The sequence below is a fragment of the Durio zibethinus genome, chromosome 24, assembly GCF_047325235.1.
Source record: "Durio zibethinus cultivar Kanyao isolate XHJ-2024 chromosome 24, ASM4732523v1, whole genome shotgun sequence".
Lineage (NCBI taxonomy): Eukaryota > Viridiplantae > Streptophyta > Magnoliopsida > Malvales > Malvaceae > Durio > Durio zibethinus.
Genome location: NC_143185.1, coordinates 10,802,182 through 10,817,077, shown reverse-complemented (window position 1 = coordinate 10,817,077; position 14,896 = coordinate 10,802,182).

The window sequence follows — 14,896 nt, the reverse complement described above, 5'->3', positions numbered from 1 at the left end:
AATTTTTCCCAAAAATTAGACATAAATAGTCAAGTAAATAAATAAAACAAAAAACAAGTAAATAAATAAATAGACAATTATGATAAAATACAAATATAACTAAAACTTAAGAAAAAGACAAGTAAAAAGTAAATATCAAAGATTGAGTCACAATTGATTCTAAAGCACGTGGACCTTTATAATTGTATTTCTTATTGACTCCTTTCCCTAACACAAAACTCTAAAGAAAATCTTAATTCTTTAAACCGAAACAGTATAAAAGACTATAAAAAAAACACTCAATTTTTCTACTTTATTTTTACTCTTTCTTTTTTGATTTTTTTGATTGATTCTTGATTGTCTCTAATTTATCCTAATGGGATCTTTTTATAGGCCTCTAATCCCAATTACAATAGGAAAAGGGGATTTCTTGGTTTGAATCTCTTAATCAACTTCAAATTTGGATTTTTAATCTAAATCCATCTCTCAAACTAATTCATTTCTACAGTCCTCTTTTAATTAATGCACTTTCAATTCAACAACCCAATTAGAACTAAACTTTCTTCAAGTTTCAACAAAACAACTTTTACTCCTTTTTTTTTTGTTTTTTTTAATAATAATAACTCTAAACTAAATACAATACTCTCACTCAAATTACCAAAAATAAATAAAAAAAATTCAAAGCCTAATCTTAAAATATAAATTAACCTTGAACTAAATGGGGTGTCTATAGTTGCCTCTTTTTTCATTTTTTGTGAAATAAGAATTATGCAAAGATATAGACATGCATTACATCCAAATTTGATACAAAGAAAAAATCTAGAGATTCGAATCCGCAATAAAGATTCAAAATTCGCAATTGAAATTCAAGGATTCCCAACTTGAATCTTAAAGGTTCGCAATTAAATTCAAAGTTTCTCAATTTTGAATTTAAAGACTTGCAAAACATTCAAGGTTTTTTCAAAAATTCAAAGATTTGCAATTAAATTTAAAATTTCGTAAAAAAATCCAAGATTCACAAGGATTTAAAGATTCGCAATATTTAAGATTCGTAAAAAATTCAAAGGTTTGCAAAAAATTTCAAGATTTGTAAAAGATTCCAAGAATTGTTAAAAGTTCCAAGATTCACAAAGATTATAAGTTTTTCAAAGGTTCTAAGATTCGCAAAGAATTTCAAAAATTCATAATTGTAAAGATTTGCAAAGATAAAAAATCCACAAAGATTCTAAGATTCACAAAGAATTTCAAAGTTTAGCAATTGTAAAGATTTGTAAAGATCTAAGATTTGTAGGAATTACAAAGACTTGTCAGTTCTACAAGAACTTTCAAATTCGTAAAAATTAAATATTTGCAAGAATTTTATATTTGTAAAAATTTAAATCTGTAAGATTTCAATTTTGCAAGAATTTAATTCTCAAAATTTTTGATTTGTAAGAACTCATATTCAAAAGAATTTCCAAGTTCGCAAGACACAAAAATTCACAAGAAGTCAAATTCACATTTGAGAGATTCGCAAGAACTCAAATTCACATTAAAATTACCAGGCTCACATCTAACTTTTAAAGATTTACATTCTAAAATTCTAAAGATTCATACCAAAAGTTAAAGATTTTTATTTGAAAAACTTTAGGGATTCGCTTCCAAGATTTCAAAGATTCTGATTCAAAAATTTTAATGTTCCACATTCAATATTTCTCATTTAAAAATTTCAGGATTTCATCCAAAATTTTGAAGCTTTTCATTCGAGTTCAAAGATTCACATTCGATAAATTTTAAAGTTTCACATCTAAATTCAAAAGTTATAATTAAAAAAATTTAGGGGTTCACATCTAAAATTTCAAAGCTTCTCATTCGAAAATATTTGGCGATTCACATCTAATTCAGATTCAAAAAAACTTTGGAGATTCACACAAATTCTCAAGATTCTTATTTAAAACTCAAAGACAAAGATTCTCATTTAAAGATTCTCATTTAAAACTCAAAAACAAAGATTCTCTTTCAAAGATGCTCATTTAAAACTCAAAGATTGTCATTTAAAACTTCTTAATGATTCTCATTTAAAACTTCTTAAAGATCCTTATTCAAAACTTATTAAAGATTCTTATTTAAAACTCAAAGATTCTCATTTAAAACTTCTTAAATATTCTCATTTGAAACTTCTTAAAGATTCTCATTTAAAACTCAAAGATTCTCATCATTTTTATCATTAAAAATGCTCATTTAAAAGGCTCCATGACTTTAGAATTCTAAATGTTTTCATCATAAAACACTTTTCCATTTGAGGATTCCCAACCTTCTTTTAAAAAGCTTTCCTTAAAAAGTTCAAAATTTCTTGTCATGAAGATTCTCAACTTTTCATCAAAGTCAAAATTTTGTATGTAATGAATGTCATGATCATGATGCAAATGCTTTCTTAATGATACAAATGCAATAGTCTAGATTCTCACAATAATGTAGATGCCATGTCATGATTCAAGTGTTCACTATATAATGCAAATGCATGGCCAAACCAAAATTTTAAATATTCACCAAATTATATACATTTATTGTTCAAACTAGGTTGCAAACATAATGCATGTAATGCAGATGTCACTAACATTAATGTCATGAAATTCTAATTAATTATGGTAATATGGTTCTTAAAACTCCACCATTTCATATCTTCTTTTCTTAGATTCTCAGCACCAACCATTTTAGATCAAATTTCATCTACTGATCCCTATTATTTCCATCATTTGATCATAACTCAAAGGCTTCTCAGCACTAGCAATTTCAGGATAAATTTTGTCCATTGATCCACATTATTTCCATCATTTAATTAAATTCATAGGTTATGTTGACCAATCCATTACCATATTCATCACTTGGTCATCCCATGTGTCTTTTCAAATCATTTTCTCAGGCTTCTTACATTTTTTTTACCCCCTAGATATCTTTTCAAAGGAATGTAGGAATCTTTTCTAAATATGATCATTCATTCATTATCATTTCAATTCTTGATAAATATAATTCAATCATATATTTTCTTGATTTATTCTGTGGATGCAAAAATAAGATAGTATAAGGTGAATTGGGAGAAAGATAATTAACACAAGAACGAGTCTAGTAAAAAATAAATAGGCAAAGGAACAAATTCAAGGTATATCACTGGGGATGGTATTAAATGGTACAACACTATCCAAACAATGAATATTTAGATAATTCTTAATATTAATCCAGAATTCTTTTCCAAAAACTCATTCCATTATCTTTCAAAATCATTTTGAGCTCATCTAACTTTACCTCAGCTTTGGACGATCTTCAAATGACATTGATCTTTTATATGTTGAACTGTCCATTCAATTTTAGCTCAGACATTTTTTTACTTAAATTACCCTTTCGAGTTTTCAATTTGAGTTATTCTTTTCTCTTTTGTTTTATTTTTTCATTTTTTTATTTTTTTATTTTTTGTTTTTTCATTGTTTCATTTTTTTTACTTCATCCATTATTGATGTCTCTTACACATTAATCTTTAAAACACATAAACATATCACAATTTCATTTCTCTATCACGAGCATGCTTAACTCAATACATGATCATTCAATTTGAGCATTCACATTTAATCAAAATGGACTTTAAGGGTTGTAATGTAGGTATGGTAAGGAGTCATGAAAGAAATGGATAAAATAGATTCAAAACATATGTTTAAAGGGTTCAAACTAAAGGATCTTTTCTCATCATGATGCAACTTGACACTTTGCACCATTCTGCATTATTTCACTACTTTTTCTTTTTTCATTCATCTTATTCATCACAAAAGAATTCTCATTACTTTGCTCGAAATCATTTATGGTATTCATTTTTTCTTTTTTTTTTTGCTCTCTATCTTTGATATTTTTTATGATTTTTTGCCTTTTTTCTTTTTCAAGTAGGCTTTTTCCCAAAATTTGCCCCCCAGTATGGAGAGTGATCATTGGTTGCAAATTTTTAGAAAAAAAATCATAATAGGCTAAAAAGGGTAGCAATGGATGGTAAAAGAGAGACAACCATTTTTCATCTTAAATGAGAATGCTTTCTTTGAACATTATCTATTAAATAAGGACAAACTCATGGATCATTACAAAAGGTTGCATATCTTCAAGATATATCTATTTTATATCTACTAGCCGATTGCTTTTTTAGCTTAAATAGTCTCGACACATTGAACTTTATCAATGTGAATGGGTTTCCGAAATTATTGTTATTATTGTTTAAAAATTTATCATTTGAAATTTGAGAATGGGAATAAAAAGACATGGGAAATAATAAAGCATGGTATAATGGCTTCGATGAGAGAGAAAATGTAATGAAATGCATCACTTGTCTTATATTAAAATGATAAAAAAAGAAATCTTCTTACATAAAAAGAATCATAAATCCTATAATGACAATCAATTTCCAACCACCCTTAGCATCCTTGTCCTTCTTAAATTATACCCTTGTGTGATCAAGAGAAGGGTTCTTATTGACATCCGGCCCCACAGATTTGTCAAAGCTCACCATGTCTTTTCGTATCAAACTTTACACTTTATGCTTGAAAGTAGGGTAAGTTTCAATAGAATGACCCATGTTCCCATTTGGTAATCACACGTGCCAATAGCTTCATACCATTTGGGATAGGATGGCTTCAATGGTTCTAGAATAACTAGAGATAACAATTCATTCTTGACAAGTTCTAGGAATATCTTAGTGTAGTCATGGAAAAAAGATCAATGTGGGTCATTTTTTGGTTATTCATGATCTCTTCAAATTACTTGCTTGATTGTTAGGCCTAAACCCATACATAGGTATTTGAAAGGCTGGTTGGTAGGTTAGTGGGTAAGCTGGTTATGGAGTAGGTTGGTAAGGGACTTGCATAATACCATTAACTATGGGGTAGTAAGCAGGACAAACAGGTGGTGGATATAGAGCATAGCTTTTAAATTATTGCCCATCAAAATTTATAGCTTGGGCTACAGTTTCTTTCTTTTTAGGCAACCTTCTTTTTTTGGTGGTTTCTCCTTCTTGAAGCTTACCACTCTTGATAGCATTTTCAATAATTTCTCTTGAAATCACCATATCAGCGAAGTTCTTCATTGCATTCACAATCATATTTTCATAGCATGGAGATTTTGAAATATTTTTAAATAGCATTGTAGTCACTTTCTCCATTAAAAGTGGTTGAACTTAAATAGCTATGTTCTTCCACCTTTAGGCATACTTCTTAAATGGTTCAGTTAGCTTTTTTTTCATATTATGCAAGAAAAGCCAATTAGGAGCTAGATCTATTATATGTTAGTAGTTACTGATGAAGCCAAGGCCCATCTCACGTAAGAGTGAATACAAGTCCAATCCAACTAGACATACCATCTAGCAGTAGAACCAGTAAGGCTATCTTAAAATAGATGCATTAGCAACTTTTCATTATTAGCATAGGTAGCCATTTTTCGACAATCATGGTAATTAAGTCATTGGACACTTTGTACCATCATAGTTTTAAACTAATGTACTTTGATTTTTGGTGGAATAACAATATTTAGGACTAAATAGAATCCATCAACATCCACAGAACCATAAAAACCAATTCCCTACACTAGTCATAACCTTTCTTCAAGCATATTAATCTTCTGTTAAGCTTTTGAGCCCTTTAAAGTCTTTACCACCTTTGGCTTTAGCATCTTTTTCTTTTTCAGATCATCCAAGTTAAGGATTGGTATAGATTCTACTACCTCGTCAATAAAGACAATATTTACATAACTCTGGTAATGCCTTGGATTTGAAGTTGATGGCATTTCGGGGTATGTATACACTACAGGGTATGTGAATTATTATGAAGGAATGCCCTGTATGGACTGGGCTTGAGATGGGCTATAATTAGGAGGATAAAGAGGATCAACAACATCTTATGAAAGATGGTCTTACAGGTTAAAATCTTCTTCCACACTTTTTCCCTTATTCAATTTATTCAAGGCTTTCGAAATCTTACTCAACTCCCCTTCAAGCTTTTTTTTCTTTTGGGTTTTTTCTATCTTTTCAAGATGATTGGCATGATCTTGTTCCATTTATCTGGCTTTGGCTCTAACTCTAATGTTGCACTAATAGTGAATGGGTTGAACTAGATTCTTAGACGGTGGAGCTATCATTAAACCTTGTATACCATGATTAGTATGCTAATGTTATTAATCTAACATTTATTTTTAAAAATCCTATATGCATGAATGAATGAATGAATTAACAATGTATGAATGCATGTACTGACGTGTCACATTATGATACATGGATGAATACAAATGTTAGTAATCATAAGGATCAAATAATATTCGTCATGAAGGAGATATGAATAAAGCTTAAAAGGTCCACTCATATGTCTTAATTAGGGTTACATTCTAATGATGGATAAATGTTGACTTCTTATGTTTTACCACATGTGGTTTGGATTAAATCTAAAGGTTCCCAAACTATTCTTACATCATAGTCCATCACAAACTAGTAAGACATTTCAATCCTCACCCATCATAGACTATAAATGGAAAAGATTCAATTTGAGTGAGAGTATTTCGCTAGCCATTACGAAGATTATCATCTCATGAGAGCATAGGTACTTTATAGAGCTCAGGTATAGAGCTCATGTGATACACATGCATGTAATGTGTGTATGAAAAAATATAAATATATCTTTATTCGTGATTTTCACAAGCCAAGTCAAAGAATAAAAAAATGAAATTAAATGCAAACAAAATCTATCAATAATTTAAAACCAAGCAAACAAAAAAATTTGGATAATTCAAAATTAATTAATGGCCTAACTTTTAATGTCCTTATTGGAGTCATCAAACTATTATAACATATATATTCATAAATCTATAGCCAGACACAACCTAAAAAGTCACCGCCAATCTTTTATTAAGGTGTGATTGGCCACCTAATGAACCTATCCTTTTAAGGAGCTCTTAAGCTTGACTAAGGGTCCTTAAAGAATAAGTTTTGACATTTGGAATAAAACTAGGCTAAGAGTTCAATTACGTGCGGGGAAGGTTATAGCACCCCCATAACGCCCATTCTAAAATGGTAACATTTAATTTTAAATTATCCTAACAATTATCTTGGTTTTAATGGTCTTTATTTTAACATTTAAATATTGAAAATGACTTCTAAGATTTCTCCATCAATTTGGTAGAATTCTTAAAAATACTTCCTCACCTCAATAGTATTCAAGAATCCCATTTATTTTCTTGAAGAGGTTCCATCGTTGGAAAAACTTAACCATTTATTTTTTTTGTTAAATTTTTGTTTTATTGAAAAATATATCTAAACCTTACACCATTTGGGCCAAAATTAGAAATATTTTCTTCCCTAAAAATATCTTATATAATCATCTATTTGTGATTACTAAGAATTTATCCTTGGAATTTATTATTTATTTTTATTCTATTTTTAAATTTTTCACCATTTGGGTCTATTTAGAAAATTTTTTTTACTAATTTCATTTCTAAATTTTTTACCATTTGGGTTAAATTTAGAATCTAAACTTTTGTTAGTTTCTTAATCCTTGGAAAGAAAATAATATGATAATTATTTTTTAAAGTCTTGTTTAAATTCTTCCACCATTTGAGTTGAATTTAGAAAAAACCCTTTCACCTAGAAATCTTATGAAAATTCAACCCTTTGTGATTTTTCTTAAGATTTCATTATTGGATAATTGTCAAATATTTTCACCCAAAATTTTAAGTTTTATTTTTATATTTTATATTTTTTATTTTAAAAAATACAATTATTTTTGTTGAAATTTCATCTAAATTATTTCTCAATTTAGGTCAAATTGAGAGAAAATTTTCATCTAGAGATTTCTTAGGACTCTCATCATTAGATAATTTTTAATTATTCTTGAAAAAATTTATTAATGTTTTATTTTATTTTATTTTTTTGTAAATTCATTTGAATTTTTCCTAAAAGTTAGGCATAAATAGTCAAATAAATAAAATAAACAAATAAACAAATAAATAAATAGACAATTATGGTAAAATACAAAGATAACTAGAACTTAAGAAAAAGATAAGTAAAAAGTAAATACCAAAGATTGAGTCGCGATTGATTCCAAAGCACATGAGCCTTTATAATTATGTTTCTTCTCAACTCTTTTCTCTAACATAAAACTCTCAAAAGAAAATCCTAATTATCTAAACCCAGAACACTAGAAAAAACTATAAAAAAACTCTCAATTTTTTTACTTTATTTTTACCCTTTCTCTGTTAATATTTCTGATTGATTCTTGATTGTCTTGAATTGATCCTAATGGCACCTTTTTATAGGCATCTAATCCCAATTACAATAGAAAAAGGAGTTTTCTTAGTTTGAATCTCCTAATCAACTTCAACCTTGGATTTTTAATACATATCCATCTCTCAAATCAATTCCCTTTTATAGTCCTTTTTCAATTAAAACATTTTCAATTCAAAAACCCAATTAGAATTAACCTATTCAAGTGTCAACAAAATAATTCTTTCCCCCTTTTTTTTTAATAATAATAACTCCAAACTAAATACAATACTCTCACTCAAATTACCAAAAATAAATAAAAAAAATTCAAAGCTTATTCTTAAAATATAAATTGACTCGGACTAAATTAGGTGTCTACGACTGCCTTTTTTTACATATCTTTTATGAACTGGAATTGTGCAATTATATTATCACCCATTACGTTTGGATTTGATACATAGAAAAAAATTTAGAGATTTTCATCTACAATAAAGATTCAAAATTCACAATTGAAATTCAAGAATTCCCAACTTGAATCTCAAAGGTTCACAATTAAATTGAAATATTTTCAATTTTGAATTTAAAGACTTGCAAATCATTCAAGGTTCAATAAAAAAATTCAAAGATTTGCAATTAAATTCAAAATTTCACAAAAAACTAAAAGATTTGCAAGGATTTAAAGATTCGCATGATTTAAGATTCGCAAAAGATTTTAAGATTTGCAAAGGTTATAAGATTCACAAAGATTAGAAGTTTTGCAAAGGTTCTAAGATTCATAAAGAATTTCAAAAATTCATAATTGTAAAGATTCGCAAATATAAAAAATCCACAAAGATTCTAAGATTTGCAAAGAATTTCAAAGTTTAGCAATTATAAAGATTTGTAAAGATTCAAGATTTGCAAAAATTACATAGAATTTTCAATTCTATAAGAAATTTTAGATTCGTAAGAATTTAGTTTCACAAGAATTTTATTATCAAAATTTTAGATTCATAAAAACTCAAATTCACAAGAATTTCTAGGTTCACAAGACATAAAGATTTGCAATAACTAAGATTCACAAGAACTCAGATTTGCATTTGAGAGATTTACATCCAACATTTAATTCAGAGATTCGCAAGAACTCAAATTCGCATCAAAATTACTAGGCGTACATTCAACTTTTAAAGACTTACATTCTAAAATTCTAATATTCACACTAAACGTTAAAGATTATTTCTTTGAAAAACTTAGGGATTCATTTCTAAGATTCAAAAGATTTTGATTCAAAAATTTTATTGTTTCACATCTGATATTTTTCATTTAAAAATTTCAAGATTTCATCAAAAATTTCAAAGCTTCTCATTCCAGTTCAAAGATTCACATTCGATAAATTTTAAAGTTTCACATCTAAATTCTAAGGTTCTCATTCAAAAAATTTAAGGTTTCACATCCAAAATTTTAATGCTTCTCATTTGAAAACTTTTAGTGATTCACATCTAATTCAAATTTAAAAAAACTTTAGAGATTCACACAAATTCTCAAGATTCCCATTTAAAACTCAAAAACAAAGATTCTTATTCAAAGATTCTCATTTAAAACTCAAAGATTCTTACTTCTTAAAGTTTTTAATTTAAAACTTTCTAAAGATTCTCATTTAAAACTCAAAGATTCTTACTTAAAACTTCTTAAATATTCTCATTTAAAGTTGCTTAAATATTCTCATTTAAAGCTCAAAGATTCTCATTTAAAATTCAAAGATTCTCATTAAAAACTTTTTAAAGGTTCTCTTTTAAAACTAAAAAATTCTCATTTAAGACTTCCTAAAAATTCTCATTTAAACTTCAAAGATTCTTATCATTTTTAACATTAAAAAAGCTCTTTTAAAAGGATCCACAACTTTAGAATTCTAAATGTTTTTCTCATAAAACATTTTTCCATTCGAGGATTTCCAATCTTATCCTAAAAAGCTTTCCTTAAAATGTTCAAAATTTCTTGTCATGAAAATTCTCATTTTTTCATCAAAGTGAAAGTTTTGTATGCAATGAATGTCATGATCATGATGCAAATGCTTTCTTAATGATGCAAATGCAACAATCTAGATTCTCACAATAATGCAAATGACATATCATGATTCATGTGTTCACTACATATTACAAATACATGGCCAAACCAAATTTTTAAATATTCACCTAATTATATACATATATTGTTCAAACTACAATGCAAACATAATGTATGTAATGCAAATGTCAGTAACATTAATGTCATAAAATTCTAATTAATTGTGGCAATATGATTCTCAAGATACCACCATCCCATATCTTCCTTTCTTAACTTCTTGGCATTAACAATTTTAGAACAAATTTCATCCACTGATCCCTATTATTTCCATTATTTGATCACGACTCATAGGCTTCTCAGCACTAGCAATTTCAAAACTAATTTCATCCATTGATCCACATTATTTCCATCACTTGATCACAACTCACAAGTTATGTTGACCAATCCATTACAATATTTATCACTTGGTCATCCTATGTGTCTTTTTAAATTATTTTCTCTGGCTTCTTCCATCTTTTTTTTTTTGCCTCTTAGATTTCTTTTCAAAGGATTGTAGGAATCTTTTCTAAATATTATCATGCATTCCTTATCATTTCAATTCTTGACAAATATAATGCAATCACATATTTTCTCGATTTATTCTAGGGATGTAAAAATAGGAGAATACAAGGTGAATTGGAAGAAAAATAATCAATACAAGAACGAGTCTAATAAAATATATATGGGCAAATGTATAAATTCAAGGTATATCACTAAGGATGGTATTGAATGGTACAACAATGTCCAAACAATGAATATTCAGACAATTCTTAACATTAATCCATAATTCTTTTCCAAAAACTCATTCCATTATTTTTCAAAATTATTTTGAGCTCATCTAACTTTGCTCCAACTTTGGAGGAACTTCGAATGACAGTGATCTTCCATATGTTGAACTGTCCATCCAACTCTTAGCTCAGATACTTTTTTACTCAAATCACCCATTTAGGTTTTCAATTTGAGTCTTTTTTTTTCTTTTTTCTTTTTTTTTTTTTCATTTTTTCATTTTTTCATTTTTTCATTTTTTCATTTTTCATTTTTTTTCTTCTTTTTTTTTTCATTTTTTTTCATCCATTATTAATATTTCCCACACATCAATCTCTAACACAAGAACATAGCATGATTTCATTACTCCATCATAAGCATGCATTAGCTAAATGCATGATCATTCAATTTGAGCATTCACATTTAATCAAAATGGATTTTTAAGAGTTGTAATGTAGGCTATGGTAAGAGGTCATGAAAGAAATGGATAAAATAGGGTCAAAACATATGTTTAAAAGGTTCAAACCAAATGATCATTTCTTATCATGATGCAACTTGGCACTTTGCCCCATTCCACAACATTTCACTACTTTTTTCCTTTTTCATTGATCTTATTCATCACAAATGAATTTTATTACTTTACCCTAAATCATTTGTGACATTCATTTTTTTTTTTTTGCTTTCTATCTTTGAGATTTTTTGTGATCTTTTGCCTCTTTCCTTTTTCAAGTAGGTTTTTTCCCAAAATTTATCCCATAGAATGGAAGGTGATCCTTGGTTGTAGTTCTTTAGAAAAAAGAACCATAATAGGCTAAAAAAAGTAGCAATGGATGGTTTTATGAATGGTAAAAAAAAGATGGTCATTTTTCATCTCAAACTTGAATTCTTTCTTTGAACATCATCTATTGAACAAAAACAAACTTATGGATCATTATAAAGGAATGCATATCTTCAAGACATATTTATTTCATATCTGCTAGCCAATTGTTTTTTTTTTTCTCAAATAGTCTTCACAGATTGAACTTTATCAACGTGAATGAGTTTCCAAAATTATTGTTATCATTGTTTAAACATTCATCATTTATAATTTGAGAATGGGAATAAAATGACATGGTAAATAACAAAGCATGGAATAATGGTTTGAATGAAAGTGAAAATGTAATGAAATGCATCAACTTATCTTCTAATAAAATGATAAAAAATGAAATCTTATTACATAAAAGGAATCATAAATCCTAAAATGACAAGCAACTTCCAACTAGCCTTAACATCCTTATCTTTCCTAAAATTATACCTTTATGTGATCAGGCAAAGTGTTTTTATTGACATCCAGCCCTTCTATTTCATCGAAGCTCACCAAGCTTTTTCGAATCAAATTTGCACTTTGTACTTGAAAGTAGGGTAGGTTTCAATAAAATGACCCACTTCCCGTTTATAGTAATCACATGTGGCATTACCATCATGCCATTTGGGATAGGTTGGCTTCAATGGTTTTAAAATAACTGAAGATACAAAGTCATTATTAACCAGTTATGGGAATATCTCAGTGTAAGTCATGAAAATAGGATCAATGTGGGTTCTTTATTGGTTATTCCATGATCTTCTAAAACCACTCACTTGGTTGTTAGGCCTAGACCCATATACAGGTATTTGAAAGGCTAGTTGGTGGGTTGGTAGGTAAACTGGTTATGGAATAGGTTGGTAAGAGGCTTGCACAATACCATTAACTGTGGGGTAATAAGCATGATGAATAGGTGATGGATATGGAGCATAGCTTTTGAATTGTTGCCTATAGAAATTCTTTGCTTGGGTTTCAGTTTTTTTCTTTTTAGGCAACCTTCTTTTCTTGGTGGTTTCTCCTTCTTGAAGCTTGCCACTCTTGATAGCATTTAAAATTTTTTTTTTTAAAATCACCATATCAGTGAAGTTCTTCATTGCATTCCCAATTATCTCTTCATAATATAAAGATTTTAAAGTACTAATAAACAACACCATAGTCTTTTTTGTAGTCAAATGTGGCTGAACTTGAGTAGTTATATCTCTTCACCTCTCGACATATTCTTTAAATGATTCAGTTAACTTTTTCTTTATATTCTATAGGGAAAGGTGATTAGGAGCTAGATCTATTATATGTCGGTACTGATTGATAAAGTTGTGGGCTATCTTACTCTACAAGTGAATGTAGGTGCTATCCAGCTAGACATACCATATAGTAGCAAAACTAGTATAGCTATCTTGAAATACATGTATTAATAGCTTTTCATTATTAGCATAGGTAGCTATTTTTCGAAAGTCCATGGCAATGTGGATCATTATACATTTTGTACTATCATATTTTTTGAACTTCATTACTTTGAATTTTAGTGGAATAACAAAAGCTAAGACTAAATAGAGCCCAATAGCATCCACGGAACCATAAAGATCAATTTTCTCCATGACTCACAACTTTTCTTCAAGTATATTCATATTCTTTTTAGCTTTTGAGTCCTCTAAAGTTTTTACCACATTCGACCTTATCTTTTTTTTCTCTTTTGTATCTTTCAAGTTGGGGACTGGTATCAATTCTACTACCTTCTCAATAAAGATAAAATTTATATAACTCTGGTAATGCCTTGGATTTAAAGTCAATGGCATTTTGAGGTATGTATACCCTATATGATATATGAATTGCTATAAAGGAATACTCTATGTAGAATAGGCCTGAGATGGGCCATAACTAAGAAAATAAAGAAGGTCAACAACATTTTGTGAGGGATGATCTTGCGGGCTAACATCTTATTCTATACTCTTTCCCTTATTCAATTTATTCAAGGCTTTCAGAATCATACTCAACTCCCCTTTAAGCTTCTCTTGGGTTCTCTCTATCTTCTCAAGATGATTGGCATTATCCTATTTTATTTGTCTAACTTTGGCTCTGGTGTTGTACTAATGGTGAATAGTTTGAACTGGATTCTTAGACAATGAAGGTATCTTTAAACCTTGTATACCATGATGAGTATGCTAATGTTATTAATCTAACCTTTTTTTTTAAGAATCTTATATGCATGAATGAATGAATGCACAAACAATGTTTGAATGCATGTATTGACATGTCACATTATGATGCATGGATGAATACATATGTTAGTGAATCAATAAGGATTGAATAATATTTGTAATGAATGTGATATTAATGAAGCTCAAAAGGTCCACTTATATGTCTTATTTAAGGTTATATTCTAATGATGGGTAAATATGGCTTTAACCTAAGGTTGACTTTTTATGTTTTACTAAATGTGGTTTGGATTAAATTTAAAGGTTCTCAAATTGTTCTCACGTCATTGTCCATCACAAACTAATAAGATACTCTAATCCTTGCCCTTCAAAGGCTACAAATGGAAAAGATTCAATTTAAGTGAGAGTATTTTGCTAGCCCTTACGGAGATTATCATCTCATGATAGTTTAGGTACTTTACTCCCTCCTAAAGAAGATAGAGCCCAGTTATAGAGTTTATGTGATGCATATACATGTGATATGTGTGAGAAAGAATATATATATATATATCTTTATTTGCAAATTTCACAAGCCAAGTCAAATAATAAAAGAATGAAAATAAATGCAAACAAAAGTGATGAATAATTTAAGACCAAGCAAACCAAAAAAGTAGGATAATTCAAAATTAATTAATTGCCTGACTCTTAATGTCCCCAGTGGAGTTGCTAAACTGTCATAACATATAGATCTATAAATCTATAGCTAAACATAACGTAAAGAGTTGCCACAAATCTTTTATTGAGATGTGATTGGCCATCTAATGAATCTATCCTTTTAAGGAG